Raw genomic sequence first — 4,355 nt, forward strand, 5'->3', positions numbered from 1 at the left:
CCTGGGTCGGACCTGGTCTATAGAAGAGCTCAGCAGCCTCCAGCAGCTGATGGCAGTGTGTCTTTAAGTCACTGCCTGGTGGGAGAGCTGAAACCTGGGTCGGACCTGGTCTATAGTAGAGCTCAGCAGCCTCCAGCAGCTGATTGCAGTGTGTGTTTAAGTCCCTGCCTGGTGGGAGAGCTGATATCCGGGTCGGACCTGGTCCACAGCAGGGCCCATCACCCTCCAGAAGCTGGTGGCAGTGTGTGTTTAAGTCCCTGCGGGGTGCAGGAGCAGAAACCTGGGTGGGACCTGGTCTGCAGCAGAGCTCGGCAGCCTCCAGCAGCTGATGGCAGTGAGTGTTTAAGTCCCTGCGGGGTGGGAGAGCTATATCCCGGGTCAGACCTGGTCTAAAGCAGGGCCCATCACCCTCCAGAAGCTGGTGGCAGTGTGTGTTTAAGTCCCTGCGGGGTGGAGGAGCAGAAACCTGGGTCGGACCCGGTCTACAGCAGAGCTCAGCAGCCCCCAGAAGCTGATGGCAGTGTGTGTGTGTGTGTGTGTGTTTAAGTCTCTGCCTGGTTGGAGAGCCGATACCTGGGTCGGACCTGGTCTGCAGCAGGGCTCAGCAGCCTCCAGAAGCTGATGGCAGTGTGTCTTTCATTCCCTGCGGGGTGCAGGAGCAGAAACCTGGGTCGGACCTGGTCTATAGCGGAGCTCAGCAGCCTCCAGCAGCTGATGGCAGTGTGTGTGTTAAAGACCCTGCGGGGTGGGAGAGCTGAAACCTGGGTCGGACCTGGTCTGCAGCAGGGCTCAGCAGCCCCCAGAAGCTGATGGCTGTGTGTGTTTAAGTCCCTGCGCGGGGTGGGAGAGCTGAAACCTGGGTCGGACCTGGCCCGCAGCAGGGCCCATCACCCTCCAGAAGCTGATGGCGGTGTGGGTTTAAGTCCCTGCGGGGTTGAGGAGCTGAAACCTGGGTCGGACCTGGTCTGCAGCAGGGCCCATCACCATCCAGAAGCTGATGGCTGTGTGTGTTTAAGTCCCAGGGGGGTGGGAGAGCCATAACCTGGGTCGGACCTGGTCTGCAGCAGGGCTCAGCAGCCTCCAGTTGCAGATGGCAGTGTGTGTTTAGTTCCCTGCGGGGTGCAGGAGCTGAAACCTGGGTCGGACCTGGTCTATAGCAGAGCTCAGCAGCCTCCAGAAGCTGATGGCAGTGTGTCTTCAATTCCCTGCGGGGTGCAGGAGCTGATACCTGGGTCGGACCTGGTCTGCAGCAGGGCCCATCACCATCCAGACGCTGATGGCAGTGTGTGTTTAAGTCCTAGTGGGCTGCAGGAGCTGAAACCTGGGTCGGACCTGCTCTATAGTAGAGCTCAGCAGCCTCCAGAAGCTGATGGCAGTGTGTCTTTAAGTCCCTGCGGGGTGGGATAGCTGAAACCTGGGTCGGACCTGGTCTGCAGCAGGGCCCATCACCATCCAGACGCTGATGGCAGTGTGTGTTTAAGTCCTAGTGGGCTGCAGGAGCTGAAACCTGGGTCGGACCTGCTCTATAGTAGAGCTCAGCAGCCTCCAGAAGCTGATGGCAGTGTGTCTTTAAGTCCCTGCGGGGTGGGATAGCTGAAACCTGGGTCGGACCTGGTCTGCAGCAGGGCCCATCACCCTCCAGAAGCTGTTGGCAGTGTGTCTTCCATTCCTAGTGGGGCAGGGGAGCAAAGACCTGGGCAGAGGAGCGCCTGTCTGCATCCGATCCGGCCCCTCAGCAGCCCGCCGTGAGCCTTAGAGAACCCCCCCCCCCCCCCAGCGGGCTCCAGGAACCGGGCCCTGCGTCGGACCCAGCTCAGTAAGGCCCTCCCTCGGGCCCTGCAGCAGGTGGCCCCGTCTATGCAGTCGAAAACCCCGCGAAAATCGGTGTAGAAACGCCCGAGAGGCGTGGTGCGGTTCCCCCGGCCGGTACCGGGTCCGGACCGGTCCGGAAGTCCACCCAGAACACTGCCTGGGGCTTCTGGGCGGCTCCCCAGGCGCAGGCAGTCGAAAACCGCGTGAAAATCGGTTCAGAATTGACAAAACGGCGACCTCGTCGCTCCAAAAACTAAGTCCAAACTAAGCCTTTCGCTTATCGCTTAACGCTTAAGGCGGTCGGCCTTATGGCCAGTAAATGAAAAGTGCCTGCGCCCCTGGAGGTTTTGGAAGGTGCGAGCGATGACCATGCTCGGGTTAGTAGGTGAGGCCATCGGAAAACCAGCGTGAGTTGGCGGGTTTGGGTGGCAATCTATTCCAGGCAGAGTCGACTATCTCTGGGCATCAATTTTGGGATTTTTCCGGCTCTGGTTCTGGGAGAAACGCAGGGGCAAAGTGCACGAGCCGCGGCCGATTTTGGTGGCCTGTCCCTGGGCACAAAGTCTGAGGAGTGTGGGCCTGGTTCTCCGAAAAATACCAGTCTGCTGGAGCTCACTCCCATGGCTCCAGGGGGCACGGCACACCCCCCGGTAGCCGACCAAAGTGCTCTACTCGGGCCAGACTCGGACCCACGACCCGGGGTGAGAACCACAACTACTGGTCATCCTTTTGACCTCCAGGGGGCGCGGCAGAGCCTCCCCAGTCCGACGCAAGTGCCCCACTTGGGCCATACTCAGACCCACGGCCCGGGGCGAGAACCACAACTACTGGTCATCCTTTAGACCTCCAGGGGGCCCGGCACAGCCTCCCTAGACCGACACAAGTGCTCCACTTGGGCTGTACTCTGACCCAAGTCCCGGTGCGAGAACCACAACTACTGGTCATCCTTTAGACCTCCAGGGGGCCCGGCACAGCCTCCCTAGGCCGACACAAGTGCTCCACTTGGGCTATACTCTGACCCAAGTCCCGGGGCGAGAACCACAACTACTGGTCATCCTTTTGACCTCATGGTCATCCTTTAGATCTCCAGGGGGCCCGGCACAGCCTCCCTAGGCCGACACAAGTGCTCCACTTGGGCTATACTCTGACCCAAGTCCCGGGGCGAGAACCACAACTACTGGTCATCCTTTAGACCTCCAGGGGGCACGGCACACCCCCCGGTAGCCGACCAAAGTGCTCTACTCGGGCCAGACTCGGACCCACGACCCGGGGTGAGAACCACAACTACTGGTCATCCTTTAGACCTCCAGGGGGCCCGGCACAGCCTCCCTAGTCCGACACAAGTGCTCCACTTGGGCTATACTCTGACCCAAGTCCCGGGGCGAGAACCACAACTACTGGTCATCCTTTAGACCTCCAGGGGGACCGGCACAGCCTCCCTAGACCGACACAAGTGCACCACTTGGGCCATACTCTGACCCAAGTCCCGGGGCGAGAACCACAACTACTGGTCATCCTTTTGACCTCATGGTCATCCTTTAGACCTCAAGGGGGCACGGCAGAGCCTCCCTAGTCCGACACAAGTGTCCCACTTGGGCTATACTATGACCCAAGTCCCGGGGCGAGAACCACAACTACTGGTCATCCTTTAGACCTCAAGGGGGCACGGCAGAGCCTCCCTAGTCCGACACAAGTGTCCCACTTGGGCCATACTCAGACCCACGGCCCGGGGCGAGAACCACAACTACTGGTCATCCTTTAGACCTCCAGGGGGCCCGGCACAGCCTCCCTAGTCCGACGCAAGTGCTCCACTTGGGCTGTACTCTGACCCAAGTCCCGGGGCGAGAACCACAACTAATGGTCATCCTTTAGACCTCCAGGGGGCACGGCACAGCCTCCCTAGTCCGACACAAGTGCTCCACTTGGGCTATACTCTGACCCAAGTCCCGGGGCGAGAACCACAACTACTGGTCATCCTTTAGACCTCCAGGGGGCACGGCAGAGCCTCCCTAGTCCGACACAAGTGTCCCACTTGGGCTATTCTCTGACCCAAGTCCCGGGGCGAGAACCACAACTACTGGTCATCCTTTAGACCTCCAGGGGGCACGACACAGCCTCCCTAGTCCGACCCAAGTGCTCCACTTGGGCTATACTATGACCCAAGTCCCGGGGCGAGAACCACAACTACTGGTCATCCTTTAGACCTCCAGGGGGCACGGCACAGCCTCCCTAGTCCGACACAAGTGCTCCACTTGGGCTATACTCTGACCCAAGTCCCGGGGCGAGAACCACAACTACTGGTCATCCTTTAGACCTCCAGGGGGCACGGCACAGCCTCCCTAGTCCGACACAAGTGCTCCACTTGGGCTATACTCTGACCCAAGTCCCGGGGCGAGAACCACAACTACTGGTCATCCTTTTGACCTCATGGTCATCCTTTAGACCTCCAGGGGGCCCGGCACAGCCTCCCTAGGCCGACACAAGTGCTCCACTTGGGCTATACTCTGACCCAAGTCCCGGGGCGAGAACCACAACTACTGGTC

Source organism: Nothobranchius furzeri, unplaced genomic scaffold (assembly GCF_043380555.1).
Source record: "Nothobranchius furzeri strain GRZ-AD unplaced genomic scaffold, NfurGRZ-RIMD1 Scf092, whole genome shotgun sequence".
NCBI lineage: Eukaryota > Metazoa > Chordata > Actinopteri > Cyprinodontiformes > Nothobranchiidae > Nothobranchius > Nothobranchius furzeri.